Source organism: Lissotriton vulgaris, unplaced genomic scaffold, assembly GCF_964263255.1.
Source record: "Lissotriton vulgaris unplaced genomic scaffold, aLisVul1.2 SCAFFOLD_1931, whole genome shotgun sequence".
Lineage (NCBI taxonomy): Eukaryota > Metazoa > Chordata > Amphibia > Caudata > Salamandridae > Lissotriton > Lissotriton vulgaris.
In genome coordinates, this window is record NW_028248650.1 from 60,184 (window position 1) to 86,096 (window position 25,913).

The window sequence follows — 25,913 nt, forward strand, 5'->3', positions numbered from 1 at the left end:
AACCGCCCCGACGCCGTGATCGGAGGCGTCCGTTTGTACTATGAATTCTCGGCTGTAATCGGGAGCTTGGAGTACGGGGGCGGTGCACATCGCTGTCTTGAGGGTCTCAAAGGCAGTCTGACACTCGGTTGTCCAGTGCACTTTCTGTGGTTGTCTTTTGGACGTGAGTTCCGTGAGGGGGCCCACAATACTGCTATAGTCTTTTATGAAGCGCCGATAATACCAAGTGAGCCCCAGGAAGGCTCGGACCTCTGTCTGGGTGATCGGGGTCTCCCAGGCCAGGATGGCGTCGATCTTGGGTTGGAGGGGGGGCCACCTGGCCGCTTCCCACTTGGTGCCCCAGGTAGGTCACGGAACCTTGGCCGATCTGGCATTTGCTGGCTTTTATGGTTAATCCGGCCCGGCGGAGGGCGGCCAAGACTTCCAGGAGGTGTTGGAGGTGCTCAGCCCAGTGGAGGCTGTACACCCCGATATCGTCCAGGTAGGCGGCTCTGAACTCCTCGAGCCCCGCCAGCACCTTATTCACCAGTCTCTGGAACCTGACGGGGGCGTTTTTCATTCCGAAGGGCATTACCCTGAAGTGGTAGTGGCCATCGGGGGTGGAGAAAGCGGACGCCTCCTCGGCGCCTGGAGTGAGTCCGATCTGCCAGTAGCCCGCGGTCAGGTCGAAGGTGCTCAGGTAACGTGCCTCCCCCAGGCGGTCGATCAGCTCATCAGCCCAGGGGATGGGGTGAGCGTCTGTTTGGGTGACGGCGTTCAGACCCCGGTAGTCCACACAAAACCTGAGTTCGGGGGCGAAGCCAGGGGCGGCGGCCTTGGGGACCAGGACAAAAGGACTGGCCCATGGGCTGTCGGAGGGCTCGACCACCCCCAAAGCCAGCATTTTGGACACTTCTGACTGGATGCAGGCTCGCACTCGATCTCGGTAGGCCTGGTGCCGCACAGGCGGGCTATCCCCTGTGTCGACATTGTGGAGGCACCACGGGGTGACCCCGGGGGTGAGAGAATAGATCGGCAAATTGTCCCAATAGCTCTTGGCAATCTCAGTGTTGTTCTGGGGTCAGGGTGGAAGAAAGGTTGACTCCTTCCACTGAGCCGTCTTTTTCGAGGGCATGCAGGAGGTCTGGTAGGGGCTCGGAGTCATCTTCAGCCCCACTGTCGGTAGCCATCAAAAGGCTAAGTTTTGAGCGGACAAAGTGAGGCTTGAGTCGGTTGGCGTGGAGGACCCGGAGGGAGTTTCTGGGAGACTCCATGTCCACCAGATAGGTGACGGGGCTCTTGCGCTCCACCACCTTGAAGGGTCCGGTCCATTTGTCCTGGAGGGCACATGGTTCAACCGGGACATGACCCAGACCTGTTGTCCCGGCTCGAACTCAATGGACGAGGCGTTTTGATCATACCAACACTTCATGTCTTCTTGACTGGCCTCGAGGTTGGCTTTGGCAAGTTCCCGGAACCGCCGAGTCTGGTTCCGGAGGGTCAGGAGGTACCGGTACACATCGGGGGGAGCGTCTTGGGCGGTCACCTCCCATCCCTCTTTGACCAAGCTTAGGGGACCCCGGACAGGGTGCCCGTACAATAGTTCGAAGGGGCTGAATCCCAGGGACTTCTGGGGGACCTCCCGGTAGGCGAAGAGGAGGCAGGGCAGCAATACGTCCCACTGGCGTCGTGAGGGCTCCTCTAGGCCCATGATCATCCCCTTCAGGGTGCGGTTGAAGCATTCCACCAGTCCGTTCCCTTGGGAGTGGTAGGGGGTCATAAATTTGTACGTGACCCCGCATTGCTGCCATAGAGACTTCATGTATCGGGAGACGAAGTTCGTGCCCCGATCACTGACGACTTCTCGGGGGAAGCCCACCCGGGAGAAGATCCCTATCAGGGCCCGGCCCACCACAGGAGCTGTCACGGTCTGAAGAGGGATAGCTTCGGGGTAGCGGGTGGCATGGTCCACCAGGACGAGGATGAACCGGTGACCTTGGGATGTCCGGGGCTCCAGGGGCCCCACGATGTCGATTCCCACCCGCTCGAAGGGAGTGTTGACGACTGGGAAAGGTTGCAGGGGGACTTTTAGTTTTCCGCCGCTCTTCCCGCTGGCTTGGCAGGTGGGGCAAGTCCGGCAGTGGTTGATCACATCGTTTCTCATTTTGGGCCAGTAGAAGTGGGTCACCAGGCGGCTGTAAGTTTTGTCCTGCCCTATGTGCCCGGCGAGGGGCACATCGTGTGCCCGGTTCAGGAGGAAGTCTCTGAATCGGAGGGGGACTACCAGTACCCGGCTGGCCCCTAGCTCGGCAATCTTCTGCTCGCTGTAGAGGAGCTCATTGTCCCAATAGACCCAGTGGGCCCCCGAGGCATCCCCTGCGCTCTGGGCTGCGGCTTGCTGTCGGATCCCCTCGAGGGAGGGACACGTTTTTTGTTCTTGACGGAACTGTTCTCGAGTGGGGCCACCTTCTTGGCGCCACTGGGCCAGTTCCGGGAGGTCGCTGAGCGGGGCAACGTCTTCACAGTTGGGCCCCGGTGGACCGGATTCAGGGTCGGTGTCTTCGGCGACGACGGGCGGTGGAGGCTCGGGCCACTCTGGTTCTTCGGTGGAGGTGATGGCGCGGGCGGCCATGGATCGGGTTGTCGCACAGACCCATTCGGGGAGGCCAAGCATCCCCAGGTGCTCCCTCCGCTCGACGTCAGCCCATGGGGAGCTCTCAAGGTCGTTCCCGAGGAGGCAGTCTACGGGGGCATCGTCTCGGACAGTCACTTTTAACATGCCTGACACTCCTCCCCACTCAAAGGGGGCGTGGGCCATCTGGCATAGACTCTCGGAATTATCCGCGGACCGTACTGGGCACAGTACATTGGGCAAAATTTGATCCGGGGTCACCAGGTGGCAACGGACGGCCGTCACGCTGGCTCCTGTGTCGCGGAGGGCTTCGGCCCGGTGTCCATTAATGGTGACCCACTGGCTGTACTTCTGGGTGTTGGCCGGGATCGGGGCCCGGGGAATCATGTCTCTTTCGCCCAGACATACCAGGGAGATGGCTGCGGGTTCCCACTCGGTTTGGTATTGTTCATAGTCTTCTGCTTCTTCTTCGCCCTGCTCCTCCCACAGGGAGGTGGCGGCAATCTGGCGGTTTTGCGGACCCATGGGGTTGGATGGCTGGTTTCTGGGACAGTTGGGGTCATTGGCGTAATGACCGGGTCGCTGGCATTTGTGGCAGGTAACGTTCGAGCGGGGCCCCGGCCGTGCAGGGGGGGCTCCTCTTCCGGCCAGGGAAGGGGAGGTGTTGGTGGGGGGCACCGTGGCGGTGTCCCTGCCCCGGCCCTGGCCTCCTCCTCCTCCGCCTCGCTGATGGTGGGATCGCTGGTGAGCTCGGCCTTGGTCTCCCGTCCAGTTCCGGGGGACCCGGGTGCTCTCCCATCGATCAGCTTCGATGGCGAGTTTACGTGGCTCGGTCAGTTTGATGTCGAGGAGATGCTGTCTGAGTTCGATGAAACAGTTGTTGGAGAGGTGTTCCCACACATTGAGGTTGAACAACTGTTCGTAGGTGGTGACTTGGCTGCCCTTGATCCACCCCTCTAAGGCTCTACTATAGAAGTTCACATACTCCTCCCAGGTGGTACCGGGGATCCTCTTGCAGTCTCGGAATCGCTGCCGATACATCTCGGGGGTGAGCCCATAGCGAGTGAGGAGGGCGGCTTTCATGTGTTCGTATGTGGTCATCTCGGCGTCGGGGAGCTGTAGCAGGGCGTCTCTCCCCTCATTGACGAACCTCCCCCACAACCCGGCACCCCAGTCTTTTTGTGGTACTCGATGTGAGGTCATGGCTACCTCGTAGGCCTTAAACCATTGCTGGATGTCGTCGTTTTTATAGTACTCTTGGATGACATCTTTGGGGATGTGGACCTTGGTGTCTGTAGAGGGAGGGGGGCTCGGGCTCCCGGAGACGCCGGTGTCCCTGTTTTTCGCCTTAATCTCCAGTTCTTTTAAACCGCGCTAGTGCTCGTACTCTAGCTTATTCTCCTCCAACTCCCTCTGCCTTCTTTTCTCTTCCAGGTCTCCCTGTAGCCGTAGTTGCTCGAGGGCTATCTTCTTTTCAGCCAGTTGCAGTTCCCCATCTAAGCGGAGTCTAGCCAGGTCTAATTCATGGAGCCGGTTCCTTTTTCGTTCCCGGTCATCCTCGTGGGAGAGGCCCGTGTTTCTCTCCTCTGCTGGGGTTGCGGTGTTCTCTGGGTGCAGATCGGTGACTGTGATGCCTTCGTTTTGGGGTGGCGACGCTCCTGTCTCCACCCAGGTCTGCAGAGCCTGCTTGAGATCGTCTTTGGTGCTTAGTCCTGTGGTAGCAATACCCAAGTCTTTGCAGAATTGCTTCAATTCTTTGTGGCTATAATCTTCTAGTCGTTCCATCTGGAACTCCGAGGTTGGTCCGGTTTCTTTGGCCGTCATGGTTGTCGTGTGTTCGTAGTGGGGCGAGTTAATCTCTGTACGATCTGCGTTGGCTCGGATCGCACCGCCTGCCACCAATGTTGGAAAGGGAATCTTAGGGCTGGCCGAGCGAGGTCGAGAGGCCTCCTGGCGAGGTTCCTCTCCTAGGATCGTACAGACGAGCAATCACCCCCCTACAGATGGACACCACACAAAGATAGGTTCTCAATGTTTTTATCAATACTTTTAGGCAGGCTATCGTAACAATACAGGGATAACTGGATCCAGGGATCCTTTCAAGATTAGTCTCTGAGGGAAGGGGGTAGCGGGACAGTCTTAGTACCAGCCTGGTACAAGGATACCCTGCGCTCAGCTCTCAATCCTCGAGCTGGGGGGTTCTTCGGTATGGGCCGCGGCAGCGCCAGCAGGGCTCCAGAGATGGTTTCACAAAGATGGGCCGCGGCAGCGCCAGCAGGGCCTTTAGAGATGGTTTCACGAGGATGGGCCGCGGCAGCGCCAGCAGGGCCTTAGGGATGGTTTCACGAAGATGGGCCGCGGCAGCGCCAGCAGGGCCTTAGAGATGGTTTTACGAAGATGGGCCGCGGCAGCACCAGCAGGGCCTTAAGGATAGTTCGGCGAAGATGAGCTCCGGCAGCGCCAGCAGGGCTCCAAGGTGGTTACGAGTTCCACGCAGATGAGTTTGTCTCGGTGTCTCTCGACTCCAGGATACAACTGCCGTCCTGCTCCGGAGCTGCCCCAGTTATAGGTCTGGCGTCCTTGGATGTCCGGACCCTCGCACCTGGAGGTCGGAGGGGCCGGGATGTGCATGTCCAGACACCCAGCAGGTGGGTGGAGCCAGAGCCCAGGGAGGCTGGGGGCGATCTAAACCAGGCGTCGGGGGACGGTTGGAGGACCATCAAAACACTTTCCCCCATTGATCCATCAAGTGGCCTCTTTACCCCCTGGTTGGATCGTGGTGCCTCGATGTCGGGGCTTTGCGGGGTCTGCGGCCGGGGTCGGCCCGAGGCCACGAGACCTGGTCGTGGAGGGCCCAAGATGGAGTCTGGGTTTGAGATGGTGGTCCGGGATAGAGTTTGGACCAGCCGAGGGTGTCGAGGAGCGTTTGCCGAGTTCCAACGGGGGAGAGCTGGTGGCTGCCCGGAGGGGCGGCTCTCGTGTAGGGTGGAAGGTGCTGCTCTCGGCCGGGGAACAGGGGTAGAGGTAGTCCGGGGCCCGCCACGTGGGAGGAGTGGGACCACGCCACGAGGCCGGGTCCAACACACAGTCAGCGTGGGCAGTGGGGGCGAGTCCAGAGGTCATGGGTGTAAATGCACAGACAGCGTGGGCAGTGGGGTTGAGTCCAGGGGTCATGGGTGTATATGCACAGGCAGCGTGGGCAGTGGGGGCAAGTCCAGGGGTCACAGGTGTAAATGCACAGGCAGCATGGGCAGTGGGGGCAAGTCCAGGGGTCACGGGTGTAAATGCACAGGAACCGTGGGCAGTGGGGGCGAGTCAAGGGGTCACCGGTGTAAATGCACAGGCAGCGTGGGCAGTGGGGGCGAGTCCAGGGGTCACCTGTGTAAATGCACAGGCAGCATGGGCAGTGGAGGCAAGTCCAGGGGTCACGGGTGTAAATGCACAGGCAGCGTGGGCAGTTGGGGCGAGTCCATGGGTCACGGGTGTAAATGCACAGGCAGCGTGGACAGTGGGGGCATGGCACAGGCAGCGTGGGCAGTGGGGGCGAGTCCAGGGGTCAGGGGAGTAAATGCACAGGCAGCCTGGGCAGTGGGCCGGAGACCAGGGGTCACAGGTGTAAATGCACAGGCAGCTTGGGCAGTGGGAGCGATTCCATGGGTCATGGGTGTAAATGCAAAGGCAGCGTGGCAGAGAGTCCAGAGGTCAAGGGTGTAAATGCACAGGCAGCGTGGGGGAGAGTCCAGAGGTCACAGGTGTAAATGCACTGGCAGCGTGGGCAGTGGGGGCTAGTCCAGGGGTCACGGGTGTAAATGCACAGGCAGCATGGGGGCGAGTCCAGGGGTCACGGGTGTAAATGCACAGGCAGTGGGGGCGAGTCCAGGGGTCACTGGTGTAAAAGCACTGGCAGCGTGGGCAGTGGGGGCGAGTCAAGAGGTCATGGGTGTAAATGCACAGACAGCGTGGGGGCGAGTCCAGGGGTCATGGGTGTAAATGCACAGGCAGCATGGGGGAGAGTCCAGAGGTCACAGGTGTAAATGCACAGGCAGCAATGGGTGAGAGTCCAGAGGTCCCGGGTGTAAATGCACAGGCAGCGTGGGCAGTGTGGGCGAGTCCAGGGGTCACGGGTGTAAATGCACAGGCAGTGTGGGCAGTGGGGGCGAGTCCAGGGTTCACTGGTGTAAATGCACTGGTAGCGTGGGCAGTGGGGGCGAGTCAAGAGGTCATCGGTGTAAATGCACAGGCAGTGGGGAAGAGTCCAGGGGTCCCGGGTGTAAATGCACAGGCAGCGTGGTGTCGAGTCCAGGGGTCAAGGGTGTAAATACACAGGCGGCGTGGGCAGTGGGGGCGAGTCCAGGGGTCTCAAGTGTAAATGCACAGGCAGCGTGAGGGTGAGTCCAGGGGTCACAGGTGTAAATGCAAGGGCAGCTTGGGCAGTGGGGGCGAGTCCAGGGGTCACAGGTGTAAATGCACAGACAGTGGGGGCGAGTCCAGAGGTCACCGGTGTAAATGCACAGGCAGCGTGGGCAGTGGGGGCGAGTCCAGGGGTCTCAGGTGTAAATACACAGACAGCGTGGGCAGTGGAGACGAGTCCAGGGGTTACGGGTGTAAATGAACAGGCAGCATGGGCAGGTAGGGGCGAGTCCAGCGTGCGCAATGGGGATGAGTCCTGGGGTCACAGGTCTAAATGCACAGGCAGCGTGTGAAGTGGCGGTGAGTCCAGGGGTCACAGGTGTCATTGCTCAGGCAGTGGCGGCGAGTCCAGGGGTCATGGGTGTAAATGTACAGGCAGCGTGGGCAGGTAGGGGCGAGTCCAGCGTGCGCAATGGGGATGAGTCCAGGGGTCACAGGTCTAAATGCACAGGCAGCGTGTGCAGTGGGGGCGAGTCCAGGGGTCACAGGTGTCATTGCTCAGGCAGTGGCGGCGAGTCCAGGGGTCATGGGTGTAAATTCACAGGCAGCGTTTGCAGTGGGGGCGAGTCCAGGGGTCTCGGGTGTAAATGCACAGGCAGGTTGGGCAGTGGGGGCGAGTCCATGGGTCACGGGGTGAATGCACAGGCAGTGTGGGGAGAGTCGAGAGGTCATGGGTGTAAATGCACAGGCAGCATGGGGGCGAGTCCAGGGGTCACGGGTTTAAATGCACAGTCAGCATGGGCAGGTAGGGGCGAGTCCAGGGGTCACAGGTGTAAATACACAGGCAGCGTGGGCAGTGGGGGCAAGTCTAGGGGTCACAGGTGTAAATACACAGGCAGCTTGGGGGAGAGTCCAGAGGTCACAGGTGTAAATGCACCGGCAGCAATGGGTGAGAGTCCAGAGGTCCCGGGTGTAAATGCACAGGCAGCGTGGGCAGTGGGGGTGAGTCCAGGAGTCACGGGTGTAAATGCACAGACAGTGGGGTAGAGTCTAGGGGTCACGGGTGTAAATGCACAGGCAGCGTGGGGGCGAGTCCAGGGGTCATGGGTGTAAATGCACAGGTGGCGTGGGCCATGGGGGTGAGTCCAGGGGTCACAGGTACAAATGCACAGGCAGCATGGGCAGTGGGGGCGAGTCCAGGGGTCACAGGTGTAAATGCAAGGGCAGCATGGGCAGTGGGGGCGAGTCCAGGAGTCACAGGTGTAAATGCACAGGCACTGTGGGCAGTGGGGGCGAATCCAGAGGTCATGGGTATAAATGCACAGGCAGCGTGGGGGCGAGTCCGGGGGTCATGGGTGTAAATGCACCAGCAGCGTGGGCAGTGCGGGCGAGTCCCGGGGTCACGGGTATAAATGGGCAGGCAGTGTGGGCATTGGGGGCGAGTCCACGGGTTACGGGTGTAAATGCACAGGCAGTGGCGGCGAGTCCATGGGTCATGGGTGTAAATGCACATGCAGCGTGTGCAATGGGGGCGAGTCCAGGGGTCTCGGGTGTAAATGCACAGGCAGTGATGGCAGTGGGGGCGAGTCCAGGGGTCACAGGTGTAAATGCACAGGCAGCGTGGGCAGTGGGGACGAGTCCAGGGGTTACGGGTGTAAATGAACAGGCAGCTTTGGGGCGAGTCCAGAGGTCACAGGTGTAAATGCACAGGCAGCGTGGACAGTGGGGGCGAGTCCAGGGGTCACAGATGTAAATGCACAGGCAGTGGCAGCGAGTCCAGGGGTCATGGGTGTAAATGCACAGGCAGCGTGTGCAATGGGGGCGAGTCCAGGGTGTGGTGGGGATCCACTTGAAGATCCTGCGAAGCATGTGGAGGGTGTTGAAGCCAGAGGAGGAGACGGCGTTGACCTGTTTTGTCATGGAGAGTGTGGAGTCGAGGATGACTCCCAGGTTACGTGGGTGTAGGGGGTGCTCCTTATGCCATCGGCCACCAGGAGTCGTCCCAGGCTGAGGGGGTGGAACCGAGGATGAGGACCTCTGTCTTGTCCGAGTTCAGTTTCAGACCGCTGTTCCTCATCCAGTCGGCTACGGCCTTTATTCCTTTGTGGAGGTTGGTTTTGGCAGTGCGGGGGTCCTTGGTGAGTGAGAGGATCAGCTGGGTGTCATCAGCGTAGATGATGCTTAGGTCGTGCCGTAGGGCGACATGGGCGAGTGGTGCCATGTATACGTTGAACAACGTTGGGCAGTGGGGGCGAGTCAAGGGGTCACCGGTGTAAATGCACAGGCAGCGTGGGCAGTGGGGGCGAGTCCAGGGGTCACCTGTGTAAATGCACAGGCAGCATGGGCAGTGGAGGCAAGTCCAGGGGTCACGGGTGTAAATGCACAGGCAGCGTGAGCAGTTGGGGCGAGTCCATGGGTCACGGGTGTAAATGCACAGGCAGCGTGGACAGTGGGGGCATGGCACAGGCAGCGTGGGCAGTGGGGGCGAGTCCAGGGGTCAGGGGAGTAAATGCACAGGCAGCGTGGGCAGTGGGCCGGAGACCAGGGGTCACAGGTGTAAATGCACAGTCAGCGTAGGCAGTGGGGGCGAGTCCAGGGGTCACTGGTGTAAATGCACAGGCAGCTTGGGCAGTGGGAGCGATTCCATGTGTCATGGGTGTAAATGCAAAGGCAGCGTGGCAGAGAGTCCAGAGGTCAAGGGTGTAAATGCACAGGCAGTGTGGGGGAGAGTCCAGAGGTCACAGGTGTAAATGCACTGGCAGCGTGGGCAGTGGGGGCTAGTCCAGGGGTCACGGGTGTAAATGCACAGGCAGCATGGGGGCGAGTCCAGGAGTCACTGGTGTAAATGCACAGGCAGCTTGGGCAGTGGGAGCGATTCCATGGGTCATGGGTGTAAATGCAAAGGCAGCGTGGCAGAGAGTCCAGAGGTCAAGGGTGTAAATGCACAGGCAGTGTGGGGGAGAGTCCAGAGGTCACAGGTGTAAATGCACTGGCAGCGTGGGCAGTGGGGGCTAGTCCAGGGGTCACGGGTGTAAATGCACAGGCAGCATGGGGGCGAGTCCAGGGGTCACGGGTGTAAATGCACAGGCAGTGGGGGCGAGTCCAGGGGTCACTGGTGTAAAAGCACTGGCAGCGTGGGCAGTGGGGGCGAGTCAAGAGGTCATGGGTGTAAATGCACAGACAGCGTGGGGGCGAGTCCAGGGGTCATGGGTGTAAATGCACTGGCAGCATGGGGGAGAGTCCAGAGGTCACAGGTGTAAATGCACAGGCAGCAATGGGTGAGAGTCCAGAGGTCCCGGGTGTAAATGCACAGGCAGCGTGGGCAGTGTGGGCGAGTCCAGGGGTCACGGGTGTAAATGCACAGGCAGTGTGGGCAGTGGGGGCGAGTCCAGGGGTCACTGGTGTAAATGCACTGGTAGCGTGGGCAGTGGGGGCGAGTCAAGAGGTCATCGGTGTAAATGCACAGGCAGTGGTGTCGAGTCCAGGGGTCAAGGGTGTAAATACACAGGCAGCGTGAGGGTGAGTCCAGGGGTCACAGGTGTAAATGCACTGGTAGCGTGGGCAGTGGGGGCGAGTCAAGAGGTCATCGGTGTAAATGCACAGGCAGTGGGGGCGAGTCCAGGGGTCTCAAGTGTAAATGCACAGGCAGCGTGAGGGTGAGTCCAGGGGTCACAGGTGTAAATGCAAGGGCAGCTTGGGCAGTGGGGGCGAGTCCAGGGGTCACAGGTGTAAATGCACAGACAGTGGGGGCGAGTCCAGAGGTCATGGGTATAAATGCACAGGCAGCGTGGGGGCGAGTCCAGGGGTCACCGGTGTAAATGCACAGGCAGCGTGGGCAGTGGGGGCGAGTCCAGGGGTCTCAGGTGTAAATACACAGACAGCGTGGGCAGTGGAGATGAGTCCAGGGGTTAGGGGTGTAAATGAACAGGCAGCATGGGCAGGTAGGGGCGAGTCCAGCGTGCGCAATGGGGATGAGTCCTGGGGTCACAGGTCTAAATGCACAGGCAGCGTGTGCAGTGGGGGTGAGTCCAGGGGTCACAGGTGTCATTGCTCAGGCAGTGGCGGCGAGTCCAGGGGTCATGGGTGTAAATGTACAGGCAGCGTGGGCAGGTAGGGGCGAGTCCAGCGTGCGCAATGGGGATGAGTCCAGGGGTCACAGGTCTAAATGCACAGGCAGCGTGTGCAGTGGGGGCGAGTCCAGGGGTCACAGGTGTCATTGCTCAGGCAGTGGCGGCGAGTCCAGGGGTCATGGGTGTAAATTCACAGGCAGCGTTTGCAGTGGGGGCGAGTCCAGGGGTCTCGGGTGTAAATGCACAGGCAGGTTGGGCAGTGGGGGCGTGTTAGACGGACCGGGAGGGTCGGCCGAGATTACGGGGAGAGGTCTCCAGGGAGAGCCGTCTCCAACGACTGTACAGACAAGTAACTTCCCCCCCACAGACGGACACCACACAAGATTGAAGGTTAACGAGACTTTATATGCAATTCTTAGGTTACGTTGGTATGATACAAGGAGGTCTGGACTCAGGGGTCCCCTCGATTCTAGTCTTTGGTTGAGGAAAGGGGTAGCGGGACAGTCTTAGTTACCAATGAGTACAAAATAGCTCTCAATCCTCGAGCTCGGCGTTCTAGATGATCGGGCCGTGGAGGAGCCAAGCAGGTCCCGAGTTGGATGAAGGAAGGACGACGGTCCGCGGCGGAGCCTGCAGGTCCCGGTGAAAGATGACGGTTACAACGGTCCGCGGCCACGCCAGCAGATCCCGACGACGATGAAGGATGAAGGTTACGACGGCTGTGGCAGCGCCAACAGGCAGGACGATGGTGCACAGGACAGAGCTATGGCAGCGCCAGTAGTCCGTCCAGGATGAGTTCCTCTTTACGTCTCTCGACTCCAAGATACAACTGCCTTCCTGCTCTGGAGCTGCCCCAGTTATAGGGCTGGTGTGCTTTGATGTCCGGACCCTCGCACTTGGAGGTCGGGAGGTCCGGGATGAGGGAGTCCAGACACCCAGCAGGGGGGTGGAGCCAGCGCCCGGGGAGGCGATGGGCGAGCGGCACTTGGCGGGGGAGAGCCATCGACACCTCTTTCTCCCATTGACTTGCCAAGTAGCCCGCTCACCTCCTGGGTGGAGGGTGGTGCCGGAATGTCTGAGGCCGGGCTAGGCCCCGGGTTGAGGTCGATCGGGGGCCAGGCGGCCTCGTGGTGAAGTGTCCAAGATGGCGGCCCGGGCTGGGCGCATGGGCCGGCAGTGGATCGGATCCACGAGGTTAACGTGCTCGGGGGCAGGGGTCCCTGAGGGGACGGAGGACGTGCAATGGTGGTGTGTGGTACTTGCGTGACCGGGCTCGGGCCTGGTTGAGCCGGGGGAGAGCGGCCCTTCATGTGGCCTGTCCAACAGGGCGAGTCCATGGGTCACGGGGTAAATGCACAGGCAGTGTGTGGAGAGTCGAGAGGTCATGGGTTTAAATGCACAGTCAGCATGGGCAGGTAGGGGCGAGTCCAGGGGTCACAGGTGTAAATACACAGGCAGAGTGGGCAGTGGGGGCAAGTCTAGGGGTCACAGGTGTAAATACACAGGCAGCTTGGGGGAGAGTCCAGAGGTCACAGGTGTAAATTCACCGGCAGCAATGGGTGAGAGTCCAGAGGTCCCGGGTGTAAATGCACAGGCAGCGTGGGCAGTGGGGGCGAGTCCAGGAGTCACGGGTGTAAATGCACAGACAGTGGGGTAGAGGCTAGGGGTCACGGGTGTAAATGCACAGGCAGCATGGGGGCGAGTCCAGGGGTCATGGGTGTAAATGCACAGGTGGCGTGGGCCATGGGGGTGAGCCCAGGGGTCACAGGTACAAATGCACAGGCAGCATGGGCAGTGGGGGCGAGTCCAGGGGTCACAGGTGTAAATGCAAGGGCAGCATGGGCAGTGGGGGCGAGTCCAGGGGTCACAGGTGTAAATGCACAGGCACTGTTGGCAGTGGGGGCGAATCCAGAGGTCATGGGTATAAATGCACAGGCAGCGTGGGGGCGAGTCCAGGGGTCATGGATGTAAATGCACCAGCAGCGTGGGCAGTGCGGGCGAGTCCCGGGGTCACGGGTATAAATGGGCAGGCAGTGTGGGCATTGGGGGCGAGTCCAGGGGTCACAGGTGTAAATGCACAGGCAGCGTGGGCAATGGGGACGAGTCCACGGGTTACGGGTGTAAATGCACAGGCAGTGGCGGCGAGTCCATGGGTCATGGGTGTAAATGCACATGCAGCGTGTGCAATGGGGGCGAGTCCAGGGGTCTCGGGTGTAAATGCACAGGCAGTGATGGCAGTGGGGGCGAGTCCAGGGGTCACAGGTGTAAATGCACAGGCAGCGTGGGCAGTGGGGACGAGTCCAGGGGTTACGGGTGTAAATGAACAGGCAGCTTTGGGGCGAGTCCAGAGGTCACGGGTGTAAATGCACAGGCAGCGTGGACAGTGGGGGCGAGTCCAGGGGTCACAGATGTAAATGCACAGGCAGTGGCAGCGAGTCCAGGGGTCAGGGGTGTAAATGCACAGGCAGCGTGTGCAATGGGGGCGAGTCCAGGGTTCTTGGGTGCAAATGCACAGGCAGTGGGGGCGAGCCCATGGGTCACGGAGTAAATGCACAGGCAGTGTGGGCAGTGGGGACGAGTCCAGGGGTTACGGGTGTAAATGAACAGGCAGCTTTGGGGAGAGTCCAGAGGTCACGGGTGTAAATGCACAGGAAGTGTGGACAGTGGGGGCGAGTCCAGGGGTCACAGATGTAAATGCACAGGCAGTGGCAGCGAGTCCAGGGGTCATGGGTGTAAATGCACAGGCAGCGTGTGCAATGAGGTGAGTCCAGGGGTCTTGGGTGTAAATGCACAGGCAGTGGGGGCGAGCCCATGGGTCACGGAGTAAATGCACAGGCAGTGTGGGGAGAGTCCAGAGGTCATGGGTGTAAATGCACAGGCAGCATGGGGGCGAGTCCAGCGGTCACAGTTTTGAATGCACAGGCAGCGTGGACAGGTAGGGGCGAGTCCAGGGGTCACAGGTGTAAATGCACAGGCAGCGTGGGCAGGTGGGGCGAGTCCAGGGGTCACAGGTGTAAATGCACAGGCAGCTGGGGCAAGTCCAGGGGTCCTTGCCTCTGTTATTGCATTGTGTACATCAGATTCTCCTAGTGCCTGTCTTCTGGTATTGCATTATTTGCTTCAATCCAAGTGCCTGGCCTGTGTTATCGCATTGTTTGCATCAGATTCTCATAGTGCCTCACCCCTGTTATTGCATTATTTTCTTCAATCCAAGTGCCTGGCCCATGTTATTGGGTTGTTTGCATCAGATTCTCCTAGTGCCTGGTCTATGTTATTGCATTGTTTGCATCAATCCTAGTACCTTGCCTGTGTTATTGCATTGTTTATTTCAATGCTAGTACCTGTCCTGTGTTATTGCACTGATTGCGTCAGATTCTTCCAATGCCTGGCCTTCTCTTCCACTCTCATGAGATGGTTTTACAAGGGAACTCTGAGCTCACTGAGTGTGGAGCTTCCACGAATCCCAGAGACGGGCCGTTCCAAAGACGGTAACGGAGAAGAGTGAAAGATCTGAGTCTTCATCCTGGCAGGTGGACTGGTGATCCCTGAGGGTGTGTAGTTGCTCTGTGTGTTGCCACGGCTGTCCAGGGGTTGTAAGAAAATGTCAGCAATTTGTAGAGGGCCCTCTTTTGGGTGAGAACAAGCAGCTTTATGCAATACGGAGATGAGTGTTTGTGTCTGCACAGGAAGAGCAACATTCTGATAGCAAAATGGAGGACCTTGTCCAAAGGGGATTGATGTTAATAAGGTTTAACATCTTCAGTTACGACAGACAAAGTCCATGTACCTCGAGGTGCTTGAAAAGCTGTCTGCACACTGCTGGGGCAGGCAGGATGTCTATTCTCTAGTTGGTATTTGCCAGGGGATGTTCAGATACAGTGGTTGAATTAAACCATGGAGCAGCACTTGTAGCGTTGACTTTTGGAGTCTCGTAGTGTGTGCTTGATGCGGTAGAACTGTCTTAATGGTCTGAGGAGCTCAGAAAATCAACCAATCAATCAATCATAGCATTTGAAAAGCGCACTACATACCTGTGTGGTTATCAAGGCGCTAGGGGGGGAACGCTGCTACTGTTCGAAGAGCAGGTCTTGAGGAGTCTCCTGAAGGGTAGGAGGTCTTCAGTCTGCCGTAGGTGGATGGGGAGGGTGTTCCATGTCTTGGCAGTGAGGTGGGAGAATGATCTGCCGCCGGCGGTCACTCTACTGATGCGTGGGACAGTGGTGAGGGCGCGGTCTGCAGAGTGGAGCTGGCGAGATGAGGTGTAGAGGCTGAGTCGGCTGTTGAGGTACGCTGGTCCGGTGTCGTGGAGTGCCTTGTGTGCGTGGGTGAGGAACATGAAGGTTATGCTCTTGTTGATGGGGAGCCAGTGCAGGTCTCTCAGGTGTGGTTTGATGTGGCTGCGGCGCAGTATGTCGAGGATCAGGCGTGCGGAGGCTTTCTGGATGCGTTGGAGCCGTTTCAGGAGTTTGGCCGGGGCTCCTGCGTAGAGTGCGTTGCCGTCGTCCAGTCTACTGCAAACGAGGACCTGGGTGACCGTCCTTTTGGTTGTGGTGGGGATCCACTTGAAGATCCTGCGAAGCATGTGGAGGGTGTTGAAGCCAGAGGAGGAGACGGCGTTGACCTGTTTTGTCATGGAGAGTGTGGAGTCGAGGATGACTCCCAGGTTACGTGGGTGTAGGGGGTGCTCCTAATGCCATCGGCCACCAGGAGTCGTCCCAGGCTGAGGGGGTGTACCCGAGGATGAGGACCTCCGTCTTGTCCGAGTTCAGTTTCAGACCGCTGTTCCTCATCCAGTCGGCTATGGCCTTTATTCCTTTGTGGAGGTTGGTTTTGGCAGTGCGGGGGTCCTTGGTGAGTGAGAGGATCAGCTGGGTGTCATCAGCGTAGACGATGCTTAGGTCGTGCCGTAGGGCGACATGGGCGAGTGGTGCCATGTATACGTTGAACAACGTTGGGCAGTGGGGGCGAGTCAAGGGGTCACCGGTGTAAATGCACAGGCAGCGTGGGCAGTGGGGGCGAGTCCAGGGGTCACCTGTGTAAATGCACAGGCAGCATGGCAGTGGAGGCAAGTCCAGGGGTCACGGGTGTAAATGCACAGGCAGCGTGGGCAGTTGGGGCGAGTCCATGGGTCACGGGTGTAAATGCACAGGCAGCGTGGACAGTGGGGGCATGGCACAGGCAGCGTGGGCAGTGGGGGCGAGTCCAGGGGTCAGGGGAGTAAATGCACAGGCAGCGTGGGCAGTGGGCCGGAGACCAGGGGTCACAGGTGTAAATGCACAGTCAGCGTAGGCAGTGGGGGCGAGTCCAGGGGTCACTGGTGTAAATGCACAGGCAGCTTGGACAGTGGGAGCGAGTCCAGGGGTCAGGGGAGTAAATGCACAGGCAGCGTGGGCAGTGGGCCGGAGACCAGGGGTCACAGGTGTAAATGCACAGTCAGCGTAGGCAGTGGGGGCGATTCCATGGGTCATGGGTGTAAATGCACAGGCAGCGTGGGGGAGAGTCCAGAGGTCACAGGTGTAAATGCACTGGCAGCGTGGGCAGTGGGGGCTAGTCCAGGGGTCACGGGTGTAAATGCACAGGCAGCATGGGGGCGAGTCCAGGGGTCACGGGTGTAAATGCACAGGCAGTGGGGGCGAGTCCAGGGGTCACTGGTGTAAAAGCACTGGCAGCGTGGGCAGTGGGGGCGAGTCAAGAGGTCATGGGTGTAAATGCACAGACAGCGTGGGGGCGAGTCCAGGGGTCATGGGTGTAAATGCACAGGCAGCATGGGGGAGAGTCCAGAGGTCACAGGTGTAAATGCACAGGCAGCAATGGGTGAGAGTCCAGAGGTCCCGGGTGTAAATGCACCGGCAGCGTGGGCAGTGTGGGCGAGTCCAGGGGTCACGGGTGTAAATGCACAGGCAGTGTGGGCAGTGGGGGCGAGTCCAGGGGTCACTGGTGTAAATGCACTGGTAGCGTGGGCAGTGGGGGCGAGTCAAGAGGTCATCGGTGTAAATGCACAGGCAGTGGGGAAGAGTCCAGGGGTCCCGGGTGTAAATGCACAGGCAGCGTGGTGTCGAGTCCAGGGGTCAAGGGTGTAAATACACAGGCGGCGTGGGCAGTGGGGGCGAGTCCAGGGGTCTCAAGTGTAAATGCACAGGCAGCGTGAGGGTGAGTCCAGGGGTCACAGGTGTAAATGCAAGGGCAGCTTGGGCAGTGGGGGCGAGTCCAGGGGTCACAGGTGTAAATGCACAGACAGTGGGGGCGAGTCCAGAGGTCATGGGTATAAATGCACAGGCAGCGTGGGGGCGAGTCCAGGGGTCACCGGTGTAAATGCACAGGCAGCGTGGGCAGTGGGGGCGAGTCCAGGGGTCTCAGGTGTAAATACACAGACAGCGTGGGCAGTGGAGACGAGTCCAGGGGTTACGGGTGTAAATGAACAGGCAGCATGGGCAGGTAGGGGCGAGTCCAGCGTGCGCAATGGGGATGAGTCCTGGGGTCACAGGTCTAAATGCACAGGCAGCGTGTGCAGTGGGGGTGAGTCCAGGGGTCACAGGTGTCATTGCTCAGGCAGTGGCGGCGAGTCCAGGGGTCATGGGTGTAAATGTACAGGCAGCGTGGGCAGGTAGGGGCGAGTCCAGCGTGCGCAATGGGGATGAGTCCTGGGGTCACAGGTCTAAATGCACAGGCAGCGTGTGCAGTGGGGGTGAGTCCAGGGGTCACAGGTGTCATTGCTCAGGCAGTGGCGGCGAGTCCAGGGGTCATGGGTGTAAATTCACAGGCAGCGTTTGCAGTGGGGGCGAGTCCAGGGGTCTCGGGTGTAAATGCACAGGCAGGTTGGGCAGTGGTGGCGAGTCCATGGGTCACGGGGTAAATGCACAGGCAGTGTGGGGAGAGTCGACAGGTCATGGGTGTAAATGCACAGGCAGCATGGGGGCGAGTCCAGGGGTCACGGGTTTAAATGCACAGGCAGCGTGGGCAGTGGGGGCGAGTCCAGGGGTCTCAAGTGTAAATGCACAGGCAGCGTGAGGGTGAGTCCAGGGGTCACAGGTGTAAATGCAAGGGCAGCTTGGGCAGTGGGGGCGAGTCCAGGGGTCACAGGTGTAAATGCACAGACAGTGGGGGCGAGTCCAGAGGTCATGGGTATAAATGCACAGGCAGCGTGGGGGCGAGTCCAGGGGTCACCGGTGTAAATGCACAGGCAGCGTGGGCAGTGGGGGCGAGTCCAGGGGTCTCAGGTGTAAATACACAGACAGCGTGGGCAGTGGAGACGAGTCCAGGGGTTACGGGTGTAAATGAACAGGCAGCATGGGCAGGTAGGGGCGAGTCCAGCGTGCGCAATGGGGATGAGTCCTGGGGTCACAGGTCTAAATGCACAGGCAGCGTGTGCAGTGGGGGTGAGTCCAGGGGTCACAGGTGTCATTGCTAAGGCAGTGGCGGCGAGTCCAGGGGTCATGGGTGTAAATGTACAGGCAGCGTGGGCAGGTAGGGGCGAGTCCAGCGTGCGCAATGGGGATGAGTCCTGGGGTCACAGGTCTAAATGCACAGGCAGCGTGTGCAGTGGGGGTGAGTCCAGGGGTCACAGGTGTCATTGCTCAGGCAGTGGCGGCGAGTCCAGGGGTCATGGGTGTAAATTCACAGGCAGCGTTTGCAGTGGGGGCGAGTCCAGGGGTCTCGGGTGTAAATGCACAGGCAGGTTGGGCAGTGGTGGCGAGTCCATGGGTCACGGGGTAAATGCACAGGCAGTGTGGGGAGAGTCGACAGGTCATGGGTGTAAATGCACAGGCAGCATGGGGGCGAGTCCAGGGGTCACCGGTTTAAATGCACAGGCAGCGTGGGCAGTGGGGGCAAGTCTAGGGGACACAGGTGTAAATACACAGGCAGCTTGGGGGAGAGTCCAGAGGTCACAGGTGTAAATTCACCGGCAGCAATGGGTGAGAGTCCAGAGGTCCCGGGTGTAAATGCACAGGCAGCGTGGGCAGTGGGGGCGAGTCCAGGAGTCACGGGTGTAAATGCACAGACAGTGGGGTAGAGTCTAGGGGTCACGGGTGTAAATGCACAGGCAGCGTGGGGGCGAGTCCAGGGGTCATGGGTGTAAATGCACAGGTGGCGTGGGCCATGGGGGTGAGTCCAGGGGTCACAGGTACAAATGCACAGGCAGCATGGGCAGTGGGGGCGAGTCCAGGGGTCACAGGTGTAAATGCAAGGGCAGCATGGGCAGTGGGGGCGAGTCCAGGGGTCACAGGTGTAAATGCACAGGCACTGTGGGCAGTGGGGGCGAATCCAGAGGTCATGGGTATAAATGCACAGGCAGCGTGGGGGCGAGTCCAGGGGTCATGGGTGTAAATGCACCAGCAGCGTGGGCAGTGCGGGCGAGTCCCGGGGTCACGGGTATAAATGGGCAGGCAGTGTGGGCATTGGGGGCGAGTCCAGGGGTCACAAGTGTAAATGCACAGGCAGCGTGGGCAATGGGGACGAGTCCACGGGTTACGGGTGTAAATGCACAGGCAGTGGCGGCGAGTCCATGGGTCATGGGTGTAAATGCACATGCAGCGTGTGCAATGGGGGCGAGTCCAGGGGTCTCGGGTGTAAATGCACAGGCAGTGATGGCAGTGGGGGCGAGTCCAGGGGTCACAGGTGTAAATACACAGGCAGCGTGGGCAGTGGGGACGAGTCCAGGGGTTACGGGTGTAAATGAACAGGCAGCTTTGGGGCGAGTCCAGAGGTCACGGGTGTAAATACACAGGCAGCGTGGACAGTGGGGGCGAGTCCAGGGGTCACAGATGTAAATGCACAGGCAGTGGCAGCGAGTCCAGGGGTCATGGGTGTAAATGCACAGGCAGCGTGTGCAATGGGGGCGAGTCCAGGGTTCTTGGGTGTAAATGCACAGGCAGTGGGGGCGAGCCCATGGGTCACGGAGTAAATGCACAGGCAGTGTGGGCAGTGGGGACGAGTCCAGGGGTTACGGGTGTAAATGAACAGTGTAGGAAATGGGACCCCCGGCCGGCCAGGGCTTGCGCCACAGCCAGTCAGAGACCGCCACTCCTATGAAAAGTCGACCCCTGCTCGCCCTCTAGGTAACGCGGCGCGGGCAGCCAGGCCTATCTCGGAGGACATGTGAAGCATTTGCGCACGCACCCACCAACAACAACATCCCGGGCCTCCCACAAAAGGAACTCCACACCAAGTATATATGAGAATAGTCTTTGTATTAAGCATGACACATATAGACACACATTGTACAAGGTGCCAGGGGCACGGCCGGGGCTACAGGGAAGAAGGTACAGCGCAGGGCCAAGGGACCACTGCCAGGAATCACATACAGGGGACATCTGGCATTTCAGGGGGGGAAAGGACAAAAGTACATAAGTCTGCAGGGGTACCTGTAGGAAAGACACAGAGAATAAATCTCAAGGAGCACAATTGACATTTAGCTAGTCCTCTCAACAGGCCAACCGACCTTCGGGGGCTGGGACGCCCATAGTCTCAATGTCAGGGGTGGGGGGGACTGCAGGTACCCACTGATAAACCTAAACGTGGCAGCGGCCCACGAAGTGCTGGGCAGCTGTAGATGCTGGGGGCATCACGTTGGAGCCTCGCAGGCTCGGCAGGACAAGGGACAATGGTGGAACCTCTCGGGCTCGAGGAACGAAGGGGCCAGAGGTGGAGCCTCGCAGGCTCGAGGTACGAAGGGGCCAGAGGTGGAGCCTCGCAGGCTCGAGGTACAAAGGGGCCAGAGGTGGAGCCTCGCAGGCTCGAGAGATGAGGGGGCCCAAGGTGGAGCCTCGCCGGGCTCTGGAAAATGAAGGGCCAAAGGTGGAGCCTCACAGGCTCGGGAGATGAGGGGGCCCAAGGTAGAGCCTCGCCGGGCTCTGGAAAATGAAGGGCCAAAGGTGGAGCCTCGCAGGCTCGGGAGATGAGGGGGCCCAAGGTAGAGCCTCGCCGGGCTCTGGAAAAGGAAGGGTCAAAGGTAGGGCATCGTGGGAGTCCTTCCCGGACTCTGGGACCAAGGGGGGGGAAGCCTCGCGGACCCACAGCACTCCCCAAGGCAGAGGAGCGTCCCGTAGCCCGCCCGCACTCACCAGCTGTTAGCGGCGGCGGCTCCACGGGGCCTGTTGGACAGGCCACATGAAGGGCCGCTCTCCCCCGGCTCAACCAGGCCCGAGCCCGGTCACGCAAGTACCACACACCACCATTGCACGTCCTCCGTCCCCTCAGGGACCCCTGCCCCCGAGCACGTTAACCTCGTGGATCCGATCCACTGCCGGCCCATGCGCCCAGCCCGGGCCGCCATCTTGGACACTTCACCACGAGGCCGCCTGGCCCCCGATCGACCTGCAGCGGTGAACTCGGGGAGGTAGCGAGGAGTAGGCTCCCTCGTAAATATACCACGCAAGGGGGTAGGCGAGGTAGGCACTCGCTGGGTGTCTGGCAACTCCGTGGAGCAGGGCAAATGCCGGGTGGCACCGGCTCGATGAATCCAGCGCTCCCAAGCGCTAGGGTAAAGATGCCGCGCTCCCAGCGCTAGGGATCAGAAGAAAAGCGCTTCCCCAAAGGCCAGATGAAGGTAGCAAAGTCCATAGGGAGTCTAGGACCTCAGGTGGAGCGTAGCCGCTCCTAGAAGGGGGAAAACCATCAGGAGTCCAGGAGTCGGGCAGGGCCCAGGGAGGCAAGCCAACCCTGAGCCCAAGCAGCAGCAGCTCCTGGTAGATTCAAGTTGAGAACAAGAATAAGTCCAGAGTGTCACAGCACCCTTTTTATACACACATTCTTGGTCTGAGGGGGCAGGCAGGGGGAGAACCAGCTGGAACTGGTTATGGGGGGATTCTTTACACTGGCCAGGCTAGGAACATCAGCCACACCCCAGGGGGTGGAGCCAGCATTGTCTGGGGAAAACCCAGCCTCATTTATGACACTCAAACCAGACAGTCAATCCACAAGCAGACCCAGGCTCACTCCTCGCCTCACATTCGTATGCTAAACACTCCATTCACCACCGGGGCAGACCCTCCCAGATCCTGGGAGCCAGGCTCACCAGCCAGCCCCGGCCAATCATACGCCAGGCACATATTCCACAAATATGCCAACTTCCAAAAGGGGGACTTCTACACTAGACACACTCATACCTCATATACCGTTGCGCAGCATTCAATCTCACGAGTTCATACATACCAGACTTGACCCTGCACACCCTACGCACCGGGAACTACAGAGGACTCATCCATTCCCCATGTATTCCTATGGAAGGGTAGGTCGCTCTCTCTCCTCACACTCACTCAGAGGGGGAATCACCATCCCCAGGTTACATATACCATAAAAACTTCAGGGGCGGACCTGCCAGATGGGCCACGTCCAACACATGCCCCTCCCAGCCCAAACGCAGGGTAGACCAATCACTACCGTGATGGACTTCCCTGCTGCAGGGCGATAGAACATGGACGTGGCTTGCGCTACCGAGCCACCCTCCAGTTCGACGCCTACCTGGGCCGATAGACACACCCAGGCTAAAAATTAAGAAAAATAAAAAAATAAAAAAAATAATAAAGACATAGGTCCAACCAGGCTACCCCCCTGGCACGCCTTAGTTGTCCGTGACTAGGACCAGGCCCTAGGCCACCCAGATACCACTGGTCCCTGCGAATCCGAAGTGGGGGGTGGTAACCCCGGGCCCACAATAGCCCTTCTCCACTCCCTTTCTCAGGGTAGCCACGACTACCACTGTTCCTTCCACCTAGGGTCCACACCCTCAGGCTTGCCAGAGGTCACGGGCAAGAATGCCCCACCCTACCTCTACTTCTGAGGTTCCGCGTTCTCCCAGGAGAAACACCCTCAGAACACACTTTCCTAACAGTCTTGGAACTTCCTCCCTCCACTGGTCTTCCACCTGGGAACTAAGCGTTTTAGCTCTCCCCAAGGCAAGCCGCGGCCGCGCCAGCAGGTCTTCCTTGTCTGGGATACAACTAACATCAATTCAACAAAACGAGCCGCGGCAGTACTAGCCGGTCTCAAGGTTCAGCTCTCCCCAAGGCAAGCCGCGGCCGAGCCAGCAGGTCTTCCTTGTCCGGGATACAACTACCATAACTTTAACAAAACGAGCTGCAGCAGCGCCAGCCGGTCTCAAAGTTCAGCTCTCCCCAAGGCAAGCCGCGGCCGAGCCAGCAGGTCTTCCTTGTCCGGGATACAACTTAACATAAATTCAGCCAGGGCGACACCTGACGCCTAAACCACATTCAGCGGGGTACGGAACGCATGATGCCTCCAACACATTCATCGGGATAAGGAAGGACAAGATTAACGTTGATTCAGCAAGCTCCCCATCCCAGAGAACTTATACTCCATTACTCAGCATACCTCAACATTCATGCACATACCGTTCCCTAGACTGGTAGGACAGTTTTCCACCGCCCCTGATTCCTCAACCTGACCCTCGGGGCACAGGTACCATTACTCTAGGGCAGGGACAAGGACCATACATATTTGAACACAATTTTGCAACCACCACTGGATCCCACCCTTCTGGTGAATCCAGAAAACCATATTACACTAGGGAGATGATTTACCCTCCCAAGCTAGGGACACCTAACTCTCAGTATACATGTACATTTTTTTTTTCTACAGAACAGATATTTAAGTAACCCTTAAAACTTTCCACAGGACGGGTATTTCTAACAATCTTTAACATTTTTCACCGACATTTTTAGCAACCTGACCTGACCCTATGTGGCACAGGTACCATTATTCCAAGGAAGGGACAGGGACCATATACATTGAACATAATTATGCTGCCACCACTGGATCCCACCCTTCCGGAGAGTCCAGAAAACACATTGTACTAGGGAGTTGATCTACCCTCCCTAGTTAGGGCCATCTAACCAGAACACATCTTTCATAGGACATTTACGTAAGCTCTTAAAACAATAATCTCTTTTCTTTGCGACCATTTACAATACAGAGTTTTGTAGGGAGGCCAGTTATCATTGTGGTACTGCGCAAACACAAGTCCGGATCCCACCGCTAGCCACCAGTGTAGGAAATGGGACCCCCGGACGGCCAGGGCTTGCGCCACAGCCAGTCAGAGACCGCCACTCCTATGAAAAGTCGACCCCTGCTCGCCCTCTAGGTAACGCGGCGCGGGCAGCCAGGCCTATCTCGGAGGACATGTGAAGCATTTGCGCACGCACCCACCAACAACAACATCCCGGGCCTCCCACAAAAGGAACTCCACACCAAGTATATATGAGAATAGTCTTTGTATTAAGCATGACACATATAGACACACATTGTACAAGGTGCCAGGGGCACGGCCGGGGCTACAGGGAAGAAGGTACAGCGCAGGGCCAAGGGACCACTGCCAGGAATCACATACAGGGGACATCTGGCATTTCAGGGGGGGAAAGGACAAAAGTACATAAGTCTGCAGGGGTACCTGTAGGAAAGACACAGAGAATAAATCTCAAGGAGCACAATTGACATTTAGCTAGTCCTCTCAACAGGCCAACCGACCTTCGGGGGCTGGGACGCCCATAGTCTCAATGTCAGGGGTGGGGGGGACTGCAGGTACCCACTGATAAACCTAAACGTGGCAGCGGCCCACGAAGTGCTGGGCAGCTGTAGATGCTGGGGGCATCACGTTGGAGCCTCGCAGGCTCGGCAGGACAAGGGACAATGGTGGAACCTCTCGGGCTCGAGGAACGAAGGGGCCAGAGGTGGAGCCTCGCAGGCTCGAGGTACGAAGGGGCCAGAGGTGGAGCCTCGCAGGCTCGAGGTACGAAGGGGCCAGAGGTGGAGCCTCGCAGGCTCGAGAGATGAGGGGGCCCAAGGTGGAGCCTCGCCGGGCTCTGGAAAATGAAGGGCCAAAGGTGGAGCCTCACAGGCTCGGGAGATGAGGGGGCCCAAGGTAGAGCCTCGCCGGGCTCTGGAAAATGAAGGGCCAAAGGTGGAGCCTCGCAGGCTCGGGAGATGAGGGGCCCCAAGGTAGAGCCTCGCCGGGCTCTGGAAAAGGAAGGGTCAAAGGTAGGGCCTCGTGGGAGTCCTTCCCGGACTCTGGCACCAAGGGGGGGGAAGCCTCGCGGACCCACAGCACTCCCCAAGGCAGAGGAGCGTCCCGTAGCCCGCCCGCACTCACCAGCTGTTAGCGGCGGCGGCTCCACGGGGCCTCAGCTCCTCGGCGTGCCGATGGCGGCGCTCCCTCCTCCGGGAGAACCATAGACTGCCGGGTGCGCCTGGGGAAGCCCTCCAAGGTCGGGCCAATCCCTGCGCGGCCCCGCAATGACGCGGAAGGAGTCCCGGCGGCCAGGACCAATGGCGGGGTGGCAATGCTTTCTCCGGGGCCGCCAATGGCAGCGCGGCCCTGGATAGGGAGGCGGGCACAGTGCCTCCACAGCCGACTCCGGGCTGCAGCGGTGAACTCGGGGAGGTAGCGAGGAGTAGGCTCCCTCGTAAATATACCACGCAAGGGGGTAGGCGAGGTAGGCACTCGCTGGGTGTCTGGCAACTCCGTGGAGCAGGGCAAATGCCGGGTGGCACCGGCTCGATGAATCCAGCGCTCCCAAGCGCTAGGGTAAAGATGCCGCGCTCCCAGCGCTAGGGATCAGAAGAAAAGCGCTTCCCCAAAGGCCAGATGAAGGTAGCAAAGTCCATAGGGAGTCTAGGACCTCAGGTGGAGCGTAGCCGCTCCTAGAAGGGGGAAAACCATCAGGAGTCCAGGAGTCGGGCAGGGCCCAGGGAGGCAAGCCAACCCTGAGCCCAAGCAGCAGCAGCTCCTGGTAGATTCAAGTTGAGAACAAGAACAAGTCCAGAGTGTCACAGCACCCTTTTTATACACACATTCTTGGTCTGAGGGGGCAGGCAGGGGGAGAACCAGCTGGAACTGGTTATGGGGGGATTCTTTACACTGGCCAGGC